The sequence below is a fragment of the Diabrotica undecimpunctata genome, chromosome 6, assembly GCF_040954645.1.
Source record: "Diabrotica undecimpunctata isolate CICGRU chromosome 6, icDiaUnde3, whole genome shotgun sequence".
In the NCBI taxonomy this organism is placed as follows: Eukaryota; Metazoa; Arthropoda; class Insecta; order Coleoptera; family Chrysomelidae; genus Diabrotica; species Diabrotica undecimpunctata.
Window position 1 is genome coordinate 6,511,808 of NC_092808.1, and position 27,842 is coordinate 6,539,649.

Below are 27,842 nucleotides of genomic sequence, written 5' to 3' on the forward strand. Positions count from 1 at the left end.
ACGCAATATTAAGATGTAATTATTGGCCTAACAATCTAAAAATTGCAGAAATACTATTATTCCCAAAACCAGGAAAGGATCCAAGTGAAGTCTCATCCTATCGACCTATCAGTCTATTATCAACAATCTCCAAATTACTAGAAAAACTTTTAATAAAAAGAATAGATCCAGACTTTACAGGCGCAGATTGGATACCAAATTATCAGTTTGGATTTCGACGAGAACACTCAACTATCCAGCAATGCCACCGAATAACCCATAAAATCAATTCCGCATTAGAAGAAAAGGAATATTGCCCAATGGTATCACTAGATGTACGTCAAGCTTTTGATAAGGTTTGGCATAAAGGACTTCTTTATAAAATTAAACAAATATTACCACCATTCTTTCGAATACTTACATCATATTTGGAAAACCGACAGTTTAGAACAAAAGTAAATGGAGAAATATCCAAAACGCATCCCATTAAGGCGGGAATCCCACAGGGAAGCGTCCTGGGACCTTTATTATATATATTATATACGTCTGATCTACCAACATCACATAACGTAACAATTGGCACATTTGCAGATGACACAGTAGCACTTACAAGTCACAAACACATTAACATAGCTACACAACAACTTCAAGACTATTTGTATGAGCTTGAAAACTGGCTAAAACAATGTAAAATAAAAATAAATGAAAACAAGTCAACCCACGTAACTTTTACTTTACGACGAGAAACACCACCACCAATATATATCAACAATGAGGAAATACCCAGGACTAAAACAACCAAATACCTAGGGCTACACCTGGACCAAACCCTGTGTTGGAAAGAACACATCACCAAAAAAAAGAAAACAAATACAACTAAGACAAAAAGAAATCAATTGGTTAATTGGAAAAAACTCCAAGCTGTCAATAAATAATAAAATTCTAATTTATAAAACAGTTATCAAACCAATATGGACATATAGCATAGAGCTATGGGGCTGTAGTAGTAAATCTAATATTGCTATTATGGAAAGATGCCGATCAAAAATCTTAAGAGCAATTGTTGATGCACCCTGGTACGTAACCAACCAAAGAATCTATGAGTATCTCAATATCTCAACAGTGAAAGAAGTATACCAGCAAAAGAAATTACAATACATTCAAAAAGTGAGCACACACTCCAATCCATTAATTTCCACAATACCTCAACATCGAGTTATCAGAAGACTAAAGCGACGTTGGCCAACAGACCAGTAACATGGACCCGTGATTCTCTCACTGGAGGGGGCCACATCACGCCAGAACCAAGGGACAGGACCTAAACTCATCACATTAACTTATAGAATACATTGTTTTATTCTGATTGTTAATTTATTAGTTATAATAAAAAAAAAAAAATCTTGGTGACAGTGTGATTTGTCAATGCTTACTCTGCGATAAAACTCTGATATTATAATAGCAACTGTTGCTACCTAAGGTCCGTTTAGAGACTACAGACCAGTAGCTCCCGCTGGGACTTTCTCTTTAGGAATCTCTAAAGGAATCTTTAAGATTTCTATCAAAATGGCCCGAATCCAAATTTCGGGCCAATGCTTTTTAAATACATTCATTTTTTTCGAATCCTGAGAAAATTAACAAATATTTTTGAAAAATTTAAACGCAGAATTAAAGATTATATTACTACCGAGGGCAAAAAGTCCCTTAGAATAACCAAAAAGTTTTTTTTTAATGAGATATTTGAAACTAAAAATCACACTAAATTTTCTTTTCGTTTGCGTTTAAATTTTTCATAAAGACTTATTAGTTTTCACAGGATTCGAAAAAAAACGAATGCATTTAAAAAACATTGGTCCGAAATTGTGCGCCTACGCTCTTAAGTTATAGTTAAGTTTTTGATTACTTACGTACAAAGGTGCATCCACTATCGATCTTAGCACTTTAGACTGACATCTTTGGATGATATTCACCGACGTTGGCTTTACACAGCCCTATATGTGTAGCCCGTAGTTTCAGATAGGTTTAAGTATGGCTTTGTATAGAAGAATTTTGTTTTGGCTGTTGAGTTTTTTCAGTTACGTCCAAGGATTCAATACATTTGCGGAATTTTAAGTCGAGTTGTCTTCTTTTGGTCTGGATATGTTTCTATCAAGTGAGACGTTGGTCACGATGAAAGCCAAAGGTATCTAGCGTATGTTACTGTTGGTATTCTTACATTGTCCATTCTTATAGGTAGGCATGTATCGTTTACTTGTTTACTTTTGTTCGCCATTTTGCATACCAATCACTGAGTATATCCAGATGATGTTGCAGGTTTTGTAAGGCTGGTATTGTATCTTCGTCTACAGCTAGTATTGCTACGTCGTCAGCAAAGGAAGCGATTGTAGTATTATTGGTCTCTCGTATATCGGCTGTGTAGAGTGAGAAAAGCAGCCGTTTGAGAGCACTACCCTGCAGGACTCCAGTTGATAGGACAGAGGTTAGATTGTTGGTCATAAAATTTTACAAATATTTATTTGATATGTAGGATTTGGGTAGGAGGAAATAATTACTGTGTAGTTCTATTTTTACTTTGTAAAGCAGATTTCTGTGCCAGACTTTGTCAAATGCTTGTGAGATAGCGTTGCAGCATTTCTTTTCTTCAAGATTTTTTAATATTTCATTTATTATTCAATGGACATGTTTGGTAGTGAAGGGATTTTTCTAAAAACCAAACAATTGGAGCTTTGAATCCTTTTTTCTTGTCAGTTTTAGATTCATTGTGACTTATCCTGTATAATTCTTTGTTTCTGTTGGTGTTTTAATGATATTATGATAGCCAATCTCTGTAGCTAGACGGCACTTTAAGAAAGATTATTAGGCTATCTCGTCTCGCTGATATTGGCGATGTTGATTTTATATGATATAACATAATATTTTTTTTTTTAGTTTGCAAGTTTCCGTGTCGTAAAAAGTGTTCGTATATTCCGTATCGTCTTACGAGTACCAAGCATGGAAAACTCAAAAATTTGCTTTATAAATATATAGACTAAATATCGTCTCTCTAAAAAAACACAAAATAAATCACATTCAGATTTTCGATCAAGAATTTCCGCTTCAATATTTAATAATAATATTCCTTGGGACATAATCTAATATCACCTTCTACTAAACTACTAATTGTTTTGATGATGTTAAATGTTAACGTCCCTCCCATGCAATTGTACATAAATTACTCTTAAACGCAGTAAAAAAATGTGGAGGACAAGGCAACAGCAGTCGTGACCCTGTGAATTCGGATGTAAGAGATGTAAAAGTCATCGATTTACCAACATATCGATTTGGAGATTGTGGTTTGTAGCCTCCTGGGAGCTAATAATGACGAATTTCTAAGAGGTCAAGTTTATTTACTAGTTAATTGAGTGAATATTGGAAAAGTTTGTTTACATAATTACATACCAGTGTTTTTCTATTAGTTTGTTTATTTTATTCATAGTGTTTTATATAAAAACTGTTTTTACAGAAGTTTCCATAAATATCTACAATAATATGGGGAACGAGGAAATAAAATTACTACTAAGTCCAATAATATCGATTATTTAGTTTTTATGTTTGTCAACGTAATAATGAGGTTCTAAAGTGTTAACAAGTTACTAATCAGCACTTTATGTCTTATATTACGATTAAATGTATGTAATTATTTAGAAAACCACGTAATTATAAGCATAAAACAAATATTTTTTCTAGCTAACATCGATCGTAAAATGACGAACATTTACATTGTTGACCGCCAAAGTCTTGATTTTAGCAAAGTATTTTTGAGTAAAGTATATATATATATATATATATATATATATATATATATATATACATGGTACAATGAACACAAGGTATGATACATACAGTCTGTCCCAAACCCTTCTTTCAGTGCGTCACTAATTTTGACATCATATAGGATTTTAAGAATGTCGAGAATTATTGCATGACATTTTAGTTAAATTTGACAGTTGCAGGATCGTAATCTCTCTTTTTCTAATTGAAAATAATTTAATAATTTTAATATTAGTCTTTGTTCTTTTTCGATATATTTCGGCAGATTTAAAATATTTGTATGACAATAAATACAAAATTAAATTTTCACTGTAAAATGTCTGATAATACTAACCTGGAATGACAATTATCATTTTATCAGTTGACATTGTGAAAGTACTGTCACGATCGAGATAATCTGCGTCATTTATGCGCATCGTTGATTGGATATTTATTTAGCGTATTCTAAACTCCAACCAATTATACATCCTTAAGTAGAATTAGCTTTACGATAAATAATTTTCTAAGTTCTATGTATAATAATGACAGACTCACATTTTTTTCTGTCACTTCTAGCTTAATGTGTTAGAGAGGATTCGATCAACTAGACGCACTGAAAGAAGGGTTTGGGACGAACTATAATGTTCCAAAATCGGTTCGCGTAGCGCATGACGTAGTCAAGACCGCTTCTTCACGCAACATTTCAATGTAGTTGTATAGGAAAGACTTTTAATTTTAAGTGTTTTTGTATAATTTGGCTGATTTAGTTATAGTAATTATAAAGAGATGATAAAATTATGTTATTATAATATTTAATCATAAATAAAATTTTGACGTTCATTTAAATTTATTAATTTTTGGTACTTTTGTTAACATAGATATCCTTTATAAAACAAGTTTTAATTATCTTTTATAACACGTAAGTACAGGTTAATCAACCTATACTCCAGAGTTTGATATTTTAGATGTTTAAAAAGATACAAAAAAGTGGTAATGAAGGTACACAAAATTTGTATGTATATACTGAACTAAACACAAAATCAAAATAAATAATGATAAAATCAACTTTATTTAGCTGGCCATCGAATATGAGTGTAGTAGTGAGGTCACACAATATTGCACAATATTTTAAATGACATCTTTTGCAATTTTCACACATAAAATTATCTTGGTATTGTTTTAATGATAACAGTATATATTTTGGAAAGAAAGAAAAATATGTTATTTTGGAAGATGCTAAATTGATTTCCTCCGAAACAGATCTTATTGCAAATTTCTTAGCAGGCTGAGGCTAGATTCTTACTTAATAAATCGATATGAAAAAACCATTTAAGGTTGCTGTTTAAAAAAAATAACAACAATTTTACAGTAGACATGTACAGACTAACATGTTAAAAAGCTTTAAACTGATATATTCGTATGAATTCTGGGTCTTCGTTAATCTACAAAATGAAAGATATTATAATGGAGTTTTTTCTAGTTGCATAACTATGCACATCACTCAGTTTATTCAAATGTTTTTAAAAGCACCTATTTTTACCACATAACAAACATTCAAAAATAGCGATGGTTCATGAAGATGTGGAATATTCACTTGCGAAGTGGATATTTGAATAAAGAGACATATGTAAGCATATATCTAAATTATTTTTCTATTATAAAATAGATGACTCAGTCAGTATTGAGTTACTTTAAAATATATGTATTATCTCATAACTTGCAATTTGCAGTGGTCACCATTGATAACCGATATTATTGTCGAACTTTGGTTTTTATACAAGCCTTCTGTCTTGCCGGTGTAAAGTCGTCTGAAGTCGATATTTATTGTGTTTTGCGTTTGAACTAATTTGTGCCTTATTTTCATATTATTGTATTGTTTGGTAAGTACATTTTGCATATAATAATCGGTGGATTATAGTAATGTGTATATTTTTTATTTTACTAAATTTAAAAATAAATAAATCTAAAATACCATACTGAATTATAAATCAGATTTTTCTTGTAGTTATTGTAATATATTTTGTTTTTATTTCAGTAAAACTGCTTGGAAATGAGTGACAGTGAATCAAAATACGCAAATCTATTACTATTTACCTATACAAAAATAGTGCGTATATTATTTGTATATGTATGAAAACAAAAATAAATATTTCGCCTGAACCCCCAGAAAGAGTAAAGGTTTTGCTACTGAAAATATATATTTTATTCAATTATAACCAAAACAAAACATTTAAAAAAAAATTCGATCATTTTTGACCATAATTTCAAAATTAATGTGTACGTTAAGCTGTAAGGCTTAACTCAGACGTACCACTTTCCACCAACAAAACAGTGGTCGTGTGGACGTGCTGTGGTCGAATGAACCACAAATCAACCACAAACCACAAACGAACCACACAAATCACACAGTACAGCGATGAATTTTGAAGAAGCATTGTTGTGGCTTTTAGTGCGCCAAAAAATGCGTCGTCGTAATATATTGTATTGGGTTCATCCTATCATTGAAAATAAAGAGGAAATTCAATTTCAACAACTTTATCATCATTTAAGGCTGTATGATGACAAATTTTTTAATTATTTTCGAATGAGCAAAAGTACTTTCGATTATTTGTTAACAGAGTTAAAGGATAATTTAAAACGAGAAGGTACATCCATGAGGAAAAGTATTCCTCGTGACGAACGCCTCGCAATCCCTCTAATGTCAGTAAAACCATTTTATTATTTAATGTTTATTGAAATATTTACACAATAAACATGATGTCAATCAAAAATTTGAGATAAAAGCGACTCCTGGAAAAGTGGTGAAAACTCCGGTTGACTTGGCGACAAAGCTTGTCCCGGATTCTCATGTGGCAAAAGCTCCGGTTCTGTTGGAGATAGTGATGCTTCAAAAATACTTCTTTGTGAACATTCCGGTTGAACTCTTGGCGATCGGATCTCGAAATGCCGGATCTCAGGACGGTCAGTTCGGATACCATAGAGGTCTTCGGGAAACAGCTGTGATCTCTCTTGATATGTATTAGTCGTATTGTAACCATACCCGTGGTAACCATTGAAACCTCTATCTTTAACATTGTAGGTCTGTATGAGTTCAGAAAAGATTATTTTTTAATAACATTTAAAATTTCTATTTAACAAATATTTAACAATCACCACCAGCACGACTTTATGCTTCACACATAGAAAAGTGAATGACGCTTTGGCCACAGTATATTGCTTATGTGCTTTGGCTAGAGAGTCGCTGTGCTGGTGGGGATGCCGTGCCTGTGGTCGGCTTGTGGTCGGTGAATTGCCCGTGTGAGCGCAGGACGGGCAGCATCTGCGATAGTTTTGTGGACGATATCACCCACAGACGACGACAGTTGTTGATACCGACCACAGTCTGTCGTCCGTCTGAGTGCTACCACGATATTTCATACAAATTGTATACTCTCAACACACAACCACTTTTTTGTGGTTCTAATATGGTCGGAAAGTGGTACGTCTGAGTTAAGCCTAAGAATGGGTTCGAGTTGTCCTCGATGGAGCGGTCTTGACTACGTCACACTCCTGGGCCAGCTGTCAAATATCATGCGCAATATCATACCTTGTATTCATTGTACCATTTTGTTCGTCGCCACTTATTTCTGTCCATCTGGTCTTCTTCACCTAAACCTTTCTCTCTTAAGTCCTCTACTACACAGTCCTTCTATCTTCTCCTCCTCTACCTCTTCTTCTATCAACTTCTAACAGCTCTATCCTTCGTCCCACATAAGTATCATCTCTACGTCTGACATGATGAACCATTGCAGTTTTTGTTCTTAAATTTTTTTGAGTCTATAGTAACCCCGGCTCATTCCCTAATTTTCTAAGACTTTTTGACCCTATCTCTTCTAGTCTTACCCAACATCCACGCTATAACATTTTCATTTCATCTATCCTGAGAAGGATATACACACAACATTCAATATTACTTTATCAAGTACAAATTTTACTATATTTTTCAATCAATCGTTTTTATAACTTCTTTGTTACCTTTTATTTCCCTATCAGCAATTATAACAACTCCGTTCCTAATGTTACTTCCACCCACATCCCACAATTTGTATCCTTTACTTTCGCCTTTTGAATACAAGCAATGTGTACTCTCTTTTTATTCCTTTAATGGACAAAATAGAAGGTACTTTCAAATATTGTATTTTTGTAATAACTTTTTTGGGCATATAATTTACGAAAAATTGATAATCACAGTATCATGTTGGAGGGAGTTTTGAAGAGGTACATATATGTACCACCAAGCGTTCATAAAAAAGATGTAAAAGTTAGGTGGTACATATTTATACCGTTTAAAAGATACCTTATTTTTGCGAAAAAAAATTAATTAAGAAGAAATGTATTATTACTATATTGTTTAAAGCAGTATAAACATTAAATATTAAGTATCTTTGCTGCTGTCGTGACCCTTTTCCATTTCTTCTTGTCCTTGCACTGAACTTTGCAATCTTTGCAGCATTCATTGTTCTTATATCATCTTCTACATTATTCAACTATCTTTTAGACCATCTTTTAAACCTGGGTCATAGTGGTGTCCAGTTAGTTATCCTTCTCAGCGTATCTGAATATGGTCGTCTTTGTATATGTCCTATCCATTCTAAGCGAAGAGATTTTATTTATCAGACATTGAATGTATTAAATATACAATAAACGTTTTTGCATGTGTTTAGTATGACAATGGTAGCATATTTTCCTAGTTTCTTTCGTGTATATATATTTCTTATATCTCGTAACTTTTTTGCGTTAAAAAGAGTGGACTTCCTTTTCCTTTCAACTGTTTCTAGTAAAAACTTATATTTAAAAAGTGACACAATAATAAAACATTTTCAAGTACCATCTTCTGATTTTCCAAGAAATGCTGCAATTTACTCCGTCCATATATTTACTATAATCTAAAATAGAGACCAATCAATCAATAATCTTTCGCCGAATTATACACCCCATCATCATGGACTATAATTTAGTAGATAAGCAACCCCATCAAGATTTTTTAACTTATAATGATGTTTGCGTTCCATTTGCAAAGGCTAAAAAGGTTCACGGAACTGAACTTTAAAATATTAAATACGTTTTATTTATTTGAAGCATTTACTACTAAGGTTACACTTAAAGTTAAATAAGTTCCTAAAGAGTTTTAAGACCTAACGTTTAGTGGTACATATACATACCACTTAATATTATATGACTAAATGGATACCGGTACGTATATGTACCACTTTTTCAAACCGAATAAAATCTTGGTCAATATCAATCAAGTTTCAAATATAATCATATCGTATTGAGAAAATACTTTCTTTCAAAATTACAAATTGGCTTGTACGAGAATAGTCCTTGATAACAATTATTAAGGTTAATAAACATCATTAATATACTGAAAATCTAACCTCTAATAGATATTTTCAACGATTTAACAACAAATTATTGCAAAGAAACCAGAAATCAGTAGGGCATCTTATAATTTTATAATAAAACATTGTAATATGTACTTACTTTTACTTCAATTTATCACTAATAGTTCATTAAAGGTATTGGAAAAAGTACACTAAAACCTACGATTGTAATAAACGCTCACTAATATTGATTTGTACCACTTTAAAACTTCATTTTAGATTTTTCATCAAAATATGACGTTACTCGAGAGCTACAATATTGCCGCTCATGCTATTCCGAAAGGGATTTTGCTCATGTTAACAAACTGCGAGTATAAAGTTGTAGAAAAGATCAAGTGGTACAAATATGTACCATTAACCTATAAACGGTTAAGCGCATCTACCAATTCCATACTCTTAACTGCAAGACTTTCGAAATTCCAAGACCATGTCTTGATTTTTCTATCACGAAATGGTGTTCGCCCTGAGATAGTCCTCACCTGGAAATCCCAGCAGAGATTCTGTTTACTTCCAGCAAAAAAGTACTGTTGTTAACAAATTCTCCAGTGTCGGTCCTCTTTTAATTTGAATTTTTATTTGTCATACTTTTCTTCTCTATAAACAAATACTAAGACCTGTATGGATTTATGGTAGCCATCTTGGGGAGAGTGCCAAGAAAGCTAGTATATAAATAATGTAGATAATCTAAAACTGTTCGAATAAAATGTTCTTTCTTAGTACATGAAAGACAGCGACATATATAAAGAAACTCAGAAAATATTGCTTTCTTTTCCTGACATTAAATAAAATTTCCACTTTTCCTAATCTCTTTATTGTTTTATAACTCGATTAATAAGGAAATTTTATTTTCAAAATATGTATTTAAGCACACATCTCACACATTTTTCGTTGGAAAACCTTTGACAGGAATTTATATAAAATAAACTAGACCAACATCGTTTGATCCAGAGTGTTCTGATGTAAATCGCATTTGTTCTCCAGATTAGAGCCAGCTACAATAAAATAATTCACCAACCAGCATATCTAACGTAGCTTTTGCAGGCCAATACCCTCAAAAATGAACTCTGAGGGTTACAGTATAGATAATGGTATAATAATTGTTATTAAAAAAATCCATTAGCATTACTAAAAACACTGTCTTATATTTCGTAGAATTAAAAAAAAAGTTTAAATGACGAAAAGAATTTAACCTTTACACATGTAAACCAGTAAATAATTATATTAAAGGAATAAAAACTTTGTCATTTTATTTATGTGGAAAACTTACTCTGATGTTTTTTTATATTGTAAGGTTTTTATATTGTTTAAAAACTAGTTTTTATTGTCTTTATACTTGAATCTACTTAATTAATTTATGAAGAAATATTGTTAATACTATGTCCGTTAAAATTCAAAATTGTCAGTTTCGATACTAGTGGTGACAATATTTACACACCTATAACCAAAATTTATGGAATTAGATAAAAAAAACCATACAAAACTTTCTTCACAGCTTTTATTGATTTAAGAATACGGGGTAAGCTTTTAAATTTTCTGTCTTAATTCTTTTTAATAAACCATTCGAAGAATATTCAACAATACCGATTAGTTCATACGATTCAGTAACTGACGATGCACACCGGTCAAAAAATATTTTTAAGTAATTCAACTGGGGTGCAAAATGAACCGGACACGCAGATTTTTTTGTTTTTTGTTGGTGTTTAGATCAAAACATGTTTAATTTGTTTGAATTGTATATTATGCCTTATTAGCGATGACGTTTTTTTCTTGTTTGAACCTGTTTAGATGTTTTGTGCACATTTTACACATTATATTTACACAGTTTGTTTGCCAAATTAAAATACTTAACTAAAGAGTTCAAACCACAAACGCAGATAATAAAAGATAACTTGGATCTTTTAATAAGAATAAGATAAGATAATAGGATAAGAAATCTGGAACACAGGACAATGACGAGATGATTGGTGTAAGCTTACTTTCATACCCATTTATAAGAAAGGCTCACCAACTGACTGTAATAACTACCGCAATATAGCTCTGATCTCCCACGCAAGTTAAGTTCTGCTAACTATAATTAACGAAAGGTTAAAATCAATACAGATCCCACAGGAACAATGTTTATCTGTCCCTGGGAGAGGCACACGAGAACAAATTCTCAATCTCAGACAAATTATAGAAAAATCTAGAGAATTGAATCTAGAAACATGTTTGTGCTTCGTCGACTACTCAAAAGTGTTCGATAATGTAAAGTGGTATAAAGCCGTTTCAGACTCATAGCTTAATAACTCTCTTCCATCTTCTTATGTCTCTAGCTTCTTTTCTCCAATTTTCTATCTTCTTTCCTTGAAGATCTTCCGCAACTGCTTCCCTCCATCTTCTCCTCGATCTGCCTCTTTTCCTCTGATCTTCCGGTGTTCACCATGCGGTGTTCTTTACCTCTCTACTCTCCTTTATTCTAATAAGATGATCTAGCCACTACAACCGTCTAGCTTTGAGAAAATCGCTTATTCTCCCTTCGCCGAACATTTCATAAACAGCATTTGTTCTTCGCTCCCCTCCTATTTCTGTCAACTTTACTCCAAAAATTTTTCTTAGTATGCTGTTACCTATATATATATATATATATATATATATATATATATATATATATATATATATATATATATATATTGTTATGATGTGTTTTTTTGTTTGAATGATGAGCAATGAGTATTTTTAATAATATAGGGTTTTTATCGCGGTTCTCAAAGAATTAGTTTGTAAGTACTTTTTTAAATTATCTTTATTATAACTATTATGGAACACACATATATATCTAACCTAGCCAATGTAAATTTAAAATAAACTATCTTTAAATTGATACTCTTATAAAACTAATTAAATTCTATAGACAATGTAAAATTTAAACAAACTATCTTCAAAATTGAAATTGTTATGACATTAACTAAATTATATTAACAAAATTTTGTACCTTTCTTTCACTGAATGCCTAAATGAACTGTTTTCCACTATATAGATTCTAATCACCACTGAATGTCTTCGTACTTCAGTTATCCTTGTTTTTTTTTTTTGTGAAATTACTTTTTCCAATTATCAGCTTCTACCAATTTAAGATATAGTTTTCTTCACCAGCATTTATACACCACCAGCAAACATCATTTATATTTATTCTTCTTTTTAATATACCAATATGCAATTATTATAAGTTGATTTATACTAATCTCCAATCATAATATAATTTTAATTCCTTCCAATGTCCATCCAATATTCTTCTAATATACTTTTATAATCTTCAATAATTATTTGTGTATAATAAAATGTGCATTAAATATATGCATAATTTTTAATCTTCATTTAACTCACTATATTAAACAATTGGACTATCTCCAACTAACTTTTCTATTTCTTATTAAACTGCTTGACTGACTTACTAAAACTGTGAACAATTGACTTCACTAACTAACTTTCATAATAAACTGCTTGACTTCTGACTAAAAACTTCCTTTCATAATAAACTGGCCTGACTTCTAACTAAAAACTTCCTGACTGCTTGACTTCAGACTAAAAACCTCCATCTTGAATCCAAATCACGGGTATTTATATCCTTTTGGATATTCCAGAACCATCTCGTAAGATATCATGTTCTATTTAGTTCTATTTAATACATGTCTGAATTTTCTGGAACAAACCATTTCGCAAACATGGCCATCTCCGGAGATCCAGAGAATTCCATTCTTTTCTATTAATAATTTTGTTTACATTTAGGCTTTTCAGATCAGAATATATAATTAAATTAGTAACTTAACATTCTAATTTAATAAAATACACATTTCAAACAATATATTATTATAACCCCACTTTATATTCGTAAATATTCTTAAACGTCACTTCAGAGTATAAATATCTGTCTATCACTCACTGTATAGTTGGTTGCCTAGCCACATGGCTGACTTACATATATCTACCACATTATAATTACTAAAATACAACTTTTTACAATTATTATATGATAATTTCTTAAAAATACCCTCACATAAATAATTTTTATTAAATTCTCTAGTATATAACTTATTTAAAACAACCAAATATCTAATATTATGTAGTATATAACTTATAAATTATTTTCTATAAACCCTAATCGTATCAATACCCCAAAATAATATTTAAAATAAATAATTTACTTATTATTTTTTTAAATATTAATTTTCTCATACCTTATTAAATTTAATAAATTAATAATTCAATTTTTTTTTTTTTTTTTTATTTAAAATGTGTTAAATACATCCCTGTTCGCTGTCTATGTCAAAACAGAGAACAACGGAGCACAGTTCGGCTATTCTATGGTCAAACTGTCATGTCAAATGGAGCAATGGATGCGATATCAGAGAATAAAATATAACCTTAATTAAAAATATAATCGATATGGTGTTCTGTTTATTTATAGACAAAATCTAGGAATTATTTCCATTCAAAATAACTTCATCAATATAAATTGGTAAGTTTTTCCACTTTATTATATTAGAAAGACATTTTTATAGCAATTATAGTATCTAACCCCAAATTATGATTTTTAGGGTACCAAACAATTTCCATATGTACAAAATTCAACAAGTATGATGTCAAATTTATTCACAACAAAGAAATCTACCATCTATCTATGAAATGGATCTATCAGTAAGCTGTTAGTGTTAAGTTTATAACCTAGATATATCACTACTTTTTGAAAAAATGTACATTTTTCTTGATTTATTTTAAGTCCAACTTTATCTAATCTGTTTATTATAATTTTTAGGTGTTTCTCGTGATCTTCAGCCGTTTTAGAAAAAATTAATATATCACCAATGTAGTGAATTACAAAATGTTCATATTGATCCAAAATATCATGAAGACATCTACATAGAACACTGCAAGATGATTGAAGTCCAAATGGTACTAGTTTGAATTGATATACTACTCCATCTATCTGAAATCCTGTATACTGTCTACTTTTTCTTTCTAGAGGTATTAACCAAAAACTATGCTGTAAATCGATTTTAGTGAAAAATGACATTCCTGTAATTCTTCCTAGTATTCCATCTTCTAACATATTATTAATCGTTTTGTTTACTTCTTCTCTGTATTTATATTGTATTGGGTATGATTTTGTTTTAAAATCTTTTTCTTCTTTAACTTTTATACTATGGATATAATTTTGTGCAATTCTATTTTCTTTATTGACAAGTCCCTTGTGTTGCTGCAATATGGAAATGACTATTGATTTATATTCTTCAGGGCAATTTAAAACTTTCATCATATCTTCTTCTTTACAAATAACATTATTCTTCATTATGTACTCATTATTCCTTGCTTCCAATTTTACGCACTCCGCCTCGTAGGCATCCATCTGCTTAAAATTTCCATTCCTTAAATATTCACTACAATAATTATTCTTTACATTCTTTTTGGACATTTCCCTATCATCAAAATACATTTCTTCTTCATAAACATCATTATTTTCTTTTAATAATATCCTATCAACTCTTATTCCTTCTTCCACCTCATCTTTCTGCATAAATTTAATTATTTGCCCTTCCAAAGTTACCATTTTTTCTTCAAAATCTATCTTTACTTTCTTCTTTTCCAATTCATCATTTCCCATTAATATATCAACACATAAATCCTTGACAATAAATCCTTGCATATTAATTTCTTTATTAAGAATATTAATTTTAAAATTGGCTAGTTTATCAATTTCACCCAACTTCTTATTATTTGCACCAATAATTTTAATTTTTGGAATCTTTATTATATCTGATAGTTTTAATGTATTAAAAATAAAATTCTCCGAGACTAAAGTACTTTCTGAACCAGTATCTATCATAATTTTAATCATTTTATTTTTGGCCAAAGCATTTATATAAATTAAATTAATAGAGTCAATAATTTTATCCTCATCTAAAGAAATAAATTCAGAAGGTTTTTCATAATAGCAATGGCCTAACTTGTAATTCAGAAAGTTTACTGCACAAAATTTTGATTATTAGAATTGTCAGATTGTATCTGACCACTTGGATCTGATGTCCTATGTCTTTCCCTACTATGACTTCTACTCACATTTTCCTGCCTTGTACTACTTCGTTCCCTGTCTTCGCAACTTCTATTCCTTCGAACACAATTTACCTGTCTGTTATAGTTAGGTCGCTCTGTATTTCTTCTATTGTTAAAATCTTGTCTATTATTATTAGTACTGTTATTAAAATGTTGTTTATTATAATTACTGTTATTATTATTAAAATTTTGTAAATTATTACCATATCTATAATTATTATATGATTGTCTATATTGTTGATTATCATTTTTATTATATTGAAAGTTATTATTGTTTTTTCTGTTGTTATAATTACTTGTCATATTGCCTCTTTGTATTCTTTGAATAAAATTAATAAAACTATCTATTGTTTGAATGTTTTGTACAGTTACGGTTTGCACAACATCAGAATCAAAATGTCTAGATACATTTAAGACTGTTTCATCCTCTCTAAGTGGTGGTTCTAAATATTTTGCAACTGTTATCAATTTCAATGCATAATCTACCATATTTGATTTTAAATTGTGATTATACTTTCCAAAATATAGAATTTCTCTAAACTTTGCTTGCTCTAATTCACCCCAATAATAATTTAAAAATTTATTTTCAAATGTTTGAAAGTTATCTAAATCATTTTCAATACTAGCAAACCAAGTTGCTGCATTGTCATTTAATGTCATTCTAATATAATCTTTAATATCATTAATATTATTCACAAATCTTAATTTATGTTTTAAACTATTTATGTATACTCTAGGATGCAAATTTTTTATATTACCAGAGAATTTAATCCCAGTCTCATTTGTTAAATTTAAGTAAGGTCTCCCTATGTCTCTCATTTGTGAAATATCATCTATTCTCTGTTCCACATTTCTTATTTGATTACAATTTATTTGGATATTTTGTTGTATATCGTCTAATTTTTCTTCTGTGTTTCTCCTGTCTTCGTTAATTTTTACTTCTAAGTTACATTTCTGTAACTCTATTTTCTGTTCTATATCTATCTTATTATCTTGAATAATCCTCTTTACTTTTGTCCTCTCATTTTCTATCCTTTTCTTGTAGTCCTTCCGTATAATTTTTATTTCATTTGCTATTTTTTTCTCTGCAGCTTCAAGTTTTTTATCCATTTGTTTTTCCATTTGTTTTACAATTTTATTATTATTATCTTCTATTTTCTTTTCTAATTTTCTATAATTCTCTTCCATTTTTTTCGTGTTCTCTTCCATTTTCTTCGTATTCTCTTCCATTTTCTTCGTATTCTCTTCCATTTTCTGTTCCATTTTTTTCATGTCTTCTTTGACTTCTTTTGAATTCTCTTCTATTTTTTTTGTATTCTCTTCCATTTTTTTTTGTATTCTCTTCCATTGTCTTGTTCATCTGCATCATTAATGACATCAAAGCTGCCATATTGACATTTTCCTCTCTTTCTGGATTCATTTCTGCAGTATCTTGTGGAACTTGAACTAAACTCTCCTCTTGTATAGGTTGTGTTTCTACTTCCACATCTTCTTCATTCTTTTTGCTTCTTGTATCTTTCTTTCCTTGAGACATTTTGAGACTTTACTTGTTCAAATATAATTAAAAATAAAATCTATAATTTTTTCTTTCTACTGATAATTAATTTACTTATATGAGAGCACTTATCTTCCCAAACTAATTCTTTTAAATAGAGAGCCACCGCGTTGGGTGCCAAATTGTTATGATGTGTTTTTTTGTTTGAATGATGAGCAATGAGTATTTTTAATAATATAGGGTTTTTATCGCGGTTCTCAAAGAATTAGTTTGTAAGTACTTTTTTAAATTATCTTTATTATAACTATTATGGAACACACATATATATCTAACCTAGCCAATGTAAATTTAAAATAAACTATCTTTAAATTGATACTCTTATAAAACTAATTAAATTCTATAGACAATGTAAAATTTAAACAAACTATCTTCAAAATTGAAATTGTTATGACATTAACTAAATTATAACAAAATTTTGTACCTTTCTTTCACTGAATGCCTAAATGAACTGTTTTCCACTATATAGATTCTAATCACCACTGAATGTCTTCGTACTTCAGTTATCCTTGTTTTTTTTTTTTGTGAAATTACTTTTTCCAATTATCAGCTTCTACCAATTTAAGATATAGTTTTCTTCACCAGCATTTATACACCACCAGCAAACATCATTTATATTTATTCTTCTTTTCAATATACCAATATGCAATTATTATAAGTTGATTTATACTAATCTCCAATCATAATATAATTTTAATTCCTTCCAATGTCCATCCAATATTCTTCTAATATACTTTTATAATCTTCAATAATTATTTGTGTATAATTATAAATGTGCATTAAATATATGCATAATTTTTAATCTTCATTTAACTCACTATATTAAACAATTGGACCCAACATTCTTGGGTCCATTAAACAATTGGAACAATCTCCAACTAACTTTCCTATTTCTTATTAAACTGCTTGACTGACTTACTAAAACTGTGAACAATTGACTTCACTAACTAACTTTCATAATAAACTGCTTGACTTCTGACTAAAAACTTCCTTTCATAATAAACTGGCCTGACTTCTAACTAAAAACTTCCTGACTGCTTGACTTCAGACTAAAAACCTCCATCTTGAATCCAAATCACGGGTATTTATATCCTTTTGGATATTCCAGAACCATCTCGTAAGATATCATGTTCTATTTAGTTCTATTTAATACATGTCTGAATTTTCTGGAACAAACCATTTCGCAAACATGGCCATCTCCGGAGATCCAGAGAATTCCATTCTTTTCTATTAATAATTTTGTTTACATTTAGGCTTTTCAGATCAGAATATATAATTAAATTAGTAACTTAACATTCTAATTTAATAAAATACACATTTCAAACAATATATTATTATAACCCCACTTTATATTCGTAAATATTCTTAAACGTCACTTCAGAGTATAAATATCTGTCTATCACTCACTGTATAGTTGGTTGCCTAGCCACATGGCTGACTTACATATATCTACCACATTATAATTACTAAAATACAACTTTTTACAATTATTATATGATAATTTCTTAAAAATACCCTCACATAAATAATTTTTATTAAATTCTCTAGTATATAACTTATTTAAAACAAACAAATATCTAATATTATGTAGTATATAACTTATAAATTATTTTCTATAAACCCTAATCGTATCAATATATATATATATATATATATATATATATATATATATATATATATATATATATATATATATATATATATATATATCCTTTGTTAACACCCATGTCTCGCACTTATTTTTGTATTTTTCGATACCTCATTCGGTTTTATTATTCTTTACAAAGCACACCTGTTTCCTTTTGCTATTCGTAGATCTATTTCCTTTTTTTTTTCGCCTTTATTTGTCACAAAAACTCCCAGATACATGTAATCCTGCACCTCTTCAATTTACAGAATTTCTCTCCATAATGCTGCTTTTCTTTTGCTTATTCTTCAGCTTTATGTATTTTGTTTTATTTATATTAATTTGTAATCCCATATTTTCTGCGGCCTCTAGAAGATTCTTAGCTATGGTTTCTCAATTCTTTTCTACACCTAGCCAAAAGTACAACATCATTAGCATAGGCTAGACACTGGTGACTCTTTACTGGTCTAACTTGACTGGTGATTGAAATTAAATATTGTTCCCGCTCTATTCATATTGCTGTCTCTTATTATCTTTTCAAGGGCCAAATTAAACAGCGTAGTGGATAGAGGATGCCCTTGTCTTATACCTTTCTGAACTCTAAAGTATTAGCTCTCCTTTCCATTAATCTTAACTGCGCTTGTAGTGTTCTGAAGTGTCATATACTCAGCAAAATATTTGGAGCTATAAACGACCAAGAGCAGTGAATCAGATGCCTGACAACACGATCGCTTAAAAGCTATCCACGGGACCACCTGTAAAAAGAAGAAGCAGAGGCCGACTGCGTATTAGGTGGTCGTATGAAGTTGACACCAACTTAGGTGTATTAGACATCAAAAGAACTTCAGAATAGAATAGCCAATAGAATAGAAATGAATCTTGGAGTAGGCCAAAATCTATATAGGATTGTCTAGCAAAAGATGATGATGATGATGATGTTAATGATGATCATAATGATGATGAGAATGTACTAATTATCCTAACTAGTAAAAATTTCAAAAATCAAAACTGAAAATGTTTAATAAGAGTATTTGTATTAAATTAACTGTATGTCTAGGATTTCTATAGGTCAAAACAATATAATATACGAAGTGAAACATTTATTACACAAAATATCAACCTAAATTCTCACTACAAAATTAAACAATAAGGCTTTTATTCATTCACACAATAATTACCCAGCGATTTATATGTTTAAAGGTTAGTTACTTTTGTTTACAGATATTTTATTTCTAATATACCCAGAAATGTAAGTAGTACTAATTTCATTCAATGCTAAAGGAAATATACGCACAAAATGTAATTAATATATTTTATATGGTGTGCGTCTCGAAGGATGCCTCATTTATCTGGTTATGCGTGACCTCAGCTACAGTAATGTCATAGAAATGAAATATGACGTTTCTTTTTGTTTAAATTAGACGTCGAATCTATAACCTGTAGGATTTTTTAAAAAGCAAGGATTCAAAACAACTTTGTTATTAATTATAGAAATTGTAATGCAATCGACTATTTTTCCTTGTGGGGGAAGAATACAACTTAGTACGGTGTTTATTCACGGAAAGCAAGTTCTATTGATTAATGATTTTATGTATTAAAATCGAAAATTAATCAAGTACTTTTGTCCTTATTTTAATACTTAAAGCAATCTTAAATTAACTACATAATCAATAAATGACCTGTCATCCTGAAGAGGATAAAAAATGATTTGTTCTAGCTTCTACTTTGGTAGCTCTGTTTAGATATTCCTTCGTGTATTCAATAAAGGGCTTTACCAGAGCATTAAAAAAGCTAAAGTGATTGCATATTAAAGAAAATATATACACCAAAAAAACACTTTACAAAACAATTTTGATTTGTTTCTTTTTTCAATGACATACTTTTTTTTCCTTACATGACGCATCAACCACGCACGGTTATTATCGTGTATGGATTGTGATATAGAGTTATAACAATAGAACTTAGCTATAGGAATATTTAATTAGAAATAAACCTAAATCTATACAAAGTAAAATATTAGATTTTTGATAACAGATTGCGTCTTCTTCTTCCTATGCCGTCTCCATTAACGGAGGTTGGCGACCACATTTCTAAAAGTTTATCTGTCTTTTGCAACGTGGAATAATTCGTCTACAGTCATGTTTGTCCAGTCTCGAATATTTCGCAGCCATGACTTCCTCTTTCTACCTATTCCCTTTTTGCCATCGACTCTACCCTGCATGATGACCTGCAGAAGACTATATTTATCATTCCTCAGTATGTCTCAAAAATTGTTTGTTTCGGCCCATCCTTCTCAGCACTTTGGTATATCCAAAGTTCAAAGGCTTCAAGCTTCTTAACTATTTGCGCTTTTAATGTCCATGTTTCTACCCCGTACAATAGTTGCGACCAGACGTAACATTCAACAAACCTCAGTTTCAGCGCAGTATTCAGATTTTTGTCACAGAACAATTGCTTGAATTTTAAGAACGCTGCCCTTGCCATTTCTATTCGTACCCTAATCTCTTGGTCTGGATCTAATTCTGTGTTGATATAAGCTCCCAGATATTTATATTTTGTCACTCTCTCTATTTGCTGTTCACCAAGGGTTAGTTGTTCAATATTTATTGCACTCCTTGATACTATCATAAATTTGGTCTTATCTGTGTTGATGTCAAGTTCCATTTGAATGCATTCACTATTTATTGCATCTAGTAAAGTTCTTTTATACTTTCAGCCATAATTACCATGTCATCTGCAAATCTCATGGTGTTTACGATTTCTCCACCAATTCTTATTCTCTCTTTTCTTTCCCACAAGGCTTTTCTGAATATGACCTGTAAGTACACGTTGAAAAGCGTTGGAGACAAGACGCAACCTTGCCTGACCCCCCTCGCAATCGGTATATTATTTGTTTCTATATCGTTCGCCTTTACTACTGCTTTCTGGTTCCAGTATATAGCCTTAATAAACTCAATGTCTTTTTTGTCTAAATTGATGTTTTTTAATTCATCTCTTAACTTCATAATCTGCACTCGGTCAAAGGGCTTTCTAAAGTCTGTGAAGCATACATAATTATGCACTCTTGTTATATTCCTGACATTTCTGCAAGAATACCGTCAACGCAAATAATGCCTCTCTTGTACCCATGCCTCCTCTTAAGCCAAACTGCGTTTGATCTGTCTGCTCCTCACATTTTTTATAAATTCGGTTTTGAACAATGTCCAAGAGAATCTTTAAAGGGTGGCACATTAGGCTTATTAATCTATAGTCATTACATGATTTGGGATTGTTGTTTTTAGGTAGAGGTAAAAATATCGATTTAAGCCATAGCTCCGGGATCTTGCCCTCTACATATATGTGGTTGAAAATTCGGGTGAGTCTCTTTATATTACCGTTATCTAAGGCTTTTAACAGTTCAACTGTTCAACACAGTTTGAACTGTTAACAGTTCAAATTATACAATTTTCAGTGACAATATTGCATACTTCTATTCTATTCTACAATTGCCAAAGAACTACGTTCACTAGAGGAGTGCAAAATTAGGGTTAAATATTAAACATAATATTTAAACGGCGGAAAATGATATTAAGTCTAATCCAGCAAAATTCTGGAGTTTTATTTCGGCCATAAAATTCAACTCTAAAATACCAAGCGAAATGAATATGTATAAAAATAAATTTCATATAGTGTGAATGTTCATCGATTCAACTTATCAAGAAATTTTGAAAAAATACTCGTCCTATCGATATTCTATATGTATAAGTTGCTAAACCTTTACAATTACTTTGTCCTTTCTTTCACCTTTCTTAAACAAAACACGATGATATATTGTTTGAAGTCAGAAAAAATCGTTTTATTGGGACTGTCTTTTTAGCAAAGAGGTATAAAGTTGGCATAGGTGGTCGACCTGTCCGTCCTTAACATTTGCAAAAGTAATTAATGGCTCATGAAAAAAACAAAATCAGAATAGAGGAAGCTGAAAACAAACAAACCGGTTGTCATGGTAGTCGTTCATTGTTATTTGGGATGAAAAGCCTTCAAGAATATTTAACATCTCGGTGACTCCCATGCATATTTATAAAGGTATTATTATCGAGGGTCATTTCGCAGTTCAGTTATTATTTACCGAATGATGGTACAAACTTTGCAAGTGTTTGGAGTGCACGGTGTGCGGATGTAAAAAAAGCGGCGCGGAAAAACTTGACAAGTGGAATTAAAGTCAATTGTTATTGTGTTTTATTGCAACTGGTTTAATTTATACAGTGAGTATCATTTAAAAATTATAAAATTGTTCATTTAAAAAAGTAATTATTTAATAAAATTTATATATTAACCATAATATATAATAATCATTTATTATATATATATTGAATTTAGGTAAAATAGATTTTTGATTACTAATAACGAAATTTTAAGTATAATAAAAGAAGCATTTTTTATTACTAAAAATTGTGTTGTCAAATGTTTATAGTAAGTTTGAATTTTGAAGGAGTTTGATCCTTTGAAGATTAAGAAATAGTAATTTTTCTTGGAGATTGGCCCTGGAATAAAATATGTATTTTGCAAAATATCAACACGTGCGTTTGTTGACAGTTGGAAATTTGCTGAACGAATGTACTTTAACATTTTTTAACCTTTATATCAGGATTTACGTTAATAATTAATGTGTATTTCAAAATGGAATATTTAGTCCTCAAGGAATTTAGAGAATACGTTTCGTACTAAAATAATTCAATCAGAAACGTAAACTAAATATAAAAAAAAAACAAAAATTAAAACACCAATTTCTGAAAGTATGTCAGCTATTTTATTTTTCAATTTTCATTGAACAAATATCTTGTACTCTTTGTAGTACAATGTCCTGAATTCAAGCAGCAATAAATTTTCTGTTGCCTTTATGTTGCCATATTTTTTTGCCATATTTTTTACATCAATGCGCGCGTGATATTTTTTATGTATTTTGAATAAATGTGAGTTATTTCATATTTCTTGAATGTAAATCATAAATCATATAAATATATTACAAATAATAATGAATATACTTATGTAGGCGCGCGCGCTGAAAGGTTAATTACTTTATTTGCCGTAGACTAGTAAAAATATGCATATATATTTTGTAGGTGCAGTGAAATAAAAAGTAAAAACGTCTCAATTTTAGTTTTTAAATTATGTGAAGTGAAAAATAAAATCTTATATGTACCACTGGTGTTATCGGATGATTACGCCCATCAAATCAAACAATATAGATCCCTCAGGCCAGAGGCGCTCTGGCTGGACTATGTTGCTCTCCGGGCGTAATCATCTTAATAACACTCTTGATTCATAAATAACTAATACAGCTTTCAAATGAGAATATTTCTATTTACAGCATTAAGACACGTTTTAACATGTTTTTCTAAAAAATTCTACAATTTGTAAGTTTTTTTTTTATAAATAAATCAATGTATTTATAACAAAACTAAAGCATCTTTGGAATTTGTTAATGCGTTATTTGGGTGTCTCTATTCGAGTTACATCGGATTAAAAAAAGAAAGAAGAGAATTGCTTCGTTGGAAGCCGAGAAAATACATTTTTCTTCCGATTTTGAACTTTGAAATTAGATTTTCTTCAACCTAGTTTTTTTTGGTATTTTTCATGTGCAATACCGATCGTTTTTATAATTACAATATTGACCGATTGTATCTCAGGAACCATTGTAGCCCAGGCTGTGGGGGAAAAAAGGGTGATTTTACACTGTAATCCAGGAATTTATGTAATGTGGCCTAGGTTATAAAGTACAACCTCAGGAGTAATCCCCCAGTTCATTCAACAAAAAATTTTTGGTTATTGTTTATTTATGGGCGTTTTTGCCTAAAGTAAGTATTGTAATGGGTAATTTCTGTATAGCTTATGAAAGTACTCTAAAAGACATTCAATTTGAGCCGGTATACATTAAATTAAATTTATTTGTTATTGCAAAAATGACGAATGAAGGTCAAAATTAAAAAACGTAATATTTATTGCAAAATTGCTTTTTTATTATTTTAAATATATTACATTCAAGCCTATAAAATTACTAATCGAATAAGCCCTAATAGGCCTAGATCGCTTAATTTGTTGCTGAAATACGTTAATTAGTTTATCCCACGACCTTCAACTTTAAATGCTCATAGGATTGCCAAAAAAAATGATAGAGGGTTAATTCTTATTTCATTCTCTTTCCAAATATGTAAATTTTTATATTCCACTGGAAAATAATGAAAAAATTTTTTAACCCATTAAAAACAATTATTTATGAAGTTGTAAACGTGCAGCTATAAACATTTAGAGCTGCAGCGCCCTCTATGTACCCTACAAATTTCTAATTTGCAGATTATTTTGGCTGGCTTCAAGACGAAGATTAAAAAAAAAGAGTTTTCTACGACCAATAGGAGCTGAGTTAGCATAATTTTTTTTTAAATCACAGAGGCTTTATTAATAACAATTAAGAAACGAATCTAAATTCTTTTAAAAAAAAGCTTAATTGTTTACCTTTACAACCTAGGCCACATTACATAAATTCCTGGATTAGAGAGTACTTTTTCCCCCACAGCCTGAGCTATTGCTTGCAATTCAACTCTTGTTCTTTTAAAAGAAGCGTCTTGCCGAGTCTTTCCAATGCAGTTTTTTAAATTTAAATTAAACTAATAGTTATGAAATATTCTATTGGTTTAGTCAAAATATTGTTTATAATTTAAAAACATTCCTGAGGTCGCCCAAACAACCTGATTTAAATTCTATAAAGTATGTTAGCTAGATGAAGTGATCAACAAAACAGATCCGCGCTGGTCGAAAAGGCAAAGAAAATGAAGAATATTTTAAGTTTTCTATTAAAATCTTAGCCAAATGTTTCTATTATTGTTGCCCCAAATAAACCTTCTTTCTCATATTTTTACATATGTTCTGTGGTCCTCTCAGATATTTCGGTTTAGTTCCTCTTCTTATTTCGATGCCCACTACAACTTATACTGTTCACTTATAGTTTCACTATGTATTACCTTATAGTCCTTAATATTTTAAAATATTTTTATCAAACACGTCTCATACACATATGTTGCTCATTTTAGCACTGGTAGATAGATAGTGCTCATAATCAAAGAGATAGATCTTTTTTACTTAGAGTAATATGAATTTTATTAGGATAATACAATCTCTTTTTGCGTCTTGAAAATTCACGCGGTTTGCTTGAAAGATGTTGTTTCTGTCGAATATTAGATCCTTCAGTTTATGATCAATAAATGTATTTTAATTTGTTTTTTGTCACTTTTGTTATACATCTTTACGTTGGGTAGAGAAAAAAAAAACAATTTATTACCATAAAAATAAAAAAAAACTTTAATTATGTGTTGTCTAATTAATATGTACTGTCTCGCAAAATTCCAAACGTTCATTCCAAAGTTTTCCCCTTTTCGTCTTGTGATTCCTTCGATGACGTCTTGAACTCCTGATCTTTGTTAAAAATCCTCCTATCTAAACTAAATAGGTTAGGTTAGGTTAGGTTGTTTATTAAAATATAAGTTGTTGTCATATATTCCTTTTTCAATGTTTTGTAGCTAAAATAAAAGTTTTTGTTAGATGCTCTCGATAAATCGAATATTTACTTATAAAATTATATTTGTTAAATTGATTCTATTCCTTTTTGTTGGATGTTGGCTGTTTTTTCAGAAAAATATTTTTTTAATAACAAACAATAATGTACAATTTACTCAAGAAAACCTAGACAGCGACGATCAAGGGCAACAAATACCGTAGAAGATGTACCTCTTACAGGTTCTTTATTGGACGCAGATCATCGAAGACAACGCTTAAAATTGTCTTTACATACGAGTTTCATTTCACCTAGAGAATTCTATGCTCAATGTTACTTTTTGTTACATTTGGTGATAGGGGTATAATGGTATGGGGTGGCATTTCTTTGAAAGCATATACAGATCTTGTTGTGTTGGGACGAGGTGGTACTAATACTAATAGAAATATTTGAATATGTCTAGAAGGAATATGGTACTTTATATACATTTTGTAGTTGAACATTTTTTTCTAATGCACGGAAACGACGGTCGCACATAGCCAGGGAAACAATGCAACACTTTATAGATGCTGGTATTTGGGTACCGGCCTGGCCTCCCATAAATCCAGACCTTAACCCCATAGAAAAATTGTATAATAAATTATAGCGAGTTTGAAACTGTAACAGAGTTAGAACAGGCGTTAGTGACGATTACTGCTTGAATCCAGTTATTGCTAGAAAAAATGAGTGCTGTTATTTAAACTCAAGGACGAAAGACTTGATTAGAGTCTTTTAAATATTCTTTCTTAAAATTATTTTATGATTTCAAAATATGATTTTTTTTTTATTTATTTAAATTAATGTGTCTCGGCTGCAATGACTATTGACACAAACAATATTGTGTACAATAATTACAATAAGCACTAGTTACTAATTGCTACAGTTAATCTATAAGCTTAGAACCTATGACTAAATAATATAATATAAGTAAAGTACATGAAAAACAAGGGGTCATATTCTGTTGAACACCTGAATGTCTTTCAAGAAACCAATTAGGTTAAAGACTTGATCGCATGAGTTTAAAACGTCTTTGATATTAGACTTAAGTTTATGTTGCACTCTGTGTTTTGCGTACCGGGAACACTCGATCAGGATGTGTTTCACAGTTAATGCACTTGAGCAGATTCGGCAATTGAGCTTCGGCTCGGACTTCATTAAGTATTCATGTGTGAATCGGGTATGTCCTCTTCTTAATCTTCGGATGACAGCTTTTTCGTTTCTAGAGATAGTTGGAAGTTCAAATTTTTCAACAGTCTGCCGGATCTCATGTAATGCACTCTTGATTGTGTTCCAGTAGGTTTGTCAGGTATGATACTGTTGTTGCTTGAGAATTTGCTTTAGGTCATTATGGATTTGAATATGTTGGGCTTTTGAGGATTGACTGTTTAACCATGAAGCTTGCTTGGCTGTTTGGTCTCCTTTTTTACACCTTGAAAAGCGAGTGCAAGTAAGTCATATGGATTTCTTGAACTAAGGGACGCTGAGAGTATATTCTTTTTATCGATTGTAGTGACGACAGGGAGTCTGTGCATATTGCTTGGTTTTTATCATCTGTTTTTAGTATTTTAACGGCTTCTAGTATCGCATAAAGTTCTCCATTGTATATGCTGCATAAAATATGAATTAACAAGTATTTTTAATGCTTTTTAATTTACCTAAAATAAACTTTTTATTTATTTATTGCTTGTCATTATGCCTAGCTTTACGATTTGTGTATTTTACAGCTGAAATTATATACTATAATAAACAAATATTTAACTATAAAAAAGCTTCATTTATTGTCGCATTTAATTGCTTATGCATATAATTTGTCATAAACAA

General features: G+C 30.4%; 1 protein-coding gene across 2 annotated transcripts in view; it reads left to right on the forward strand.

The window, feature by feature from the left end:
• Positions 1–10,579: 10,579 nt before the first annotated feature.
• The window catches only part of LOC140443053 (phospholipase B1, membrane-associated-like), a 45,006-nt gene continuing 27,743 nt past the window's right edge, over positions 10,580–27,842 (forward strand). The window contains exon 1 of one of the 2 annotated variants that reach the window (XM_072534100.1): positions 10,580–10,704. The gene's annotated coding sequence lies outside the window, so the exon portion shown is untranslated. Of the gene's footprint in view, positions 10,705–22,300; positions 22,699–27,842 lie in introns of those variants that run through there. The other variant, XM_072534099.1, reaches the window with a different exon arrangement.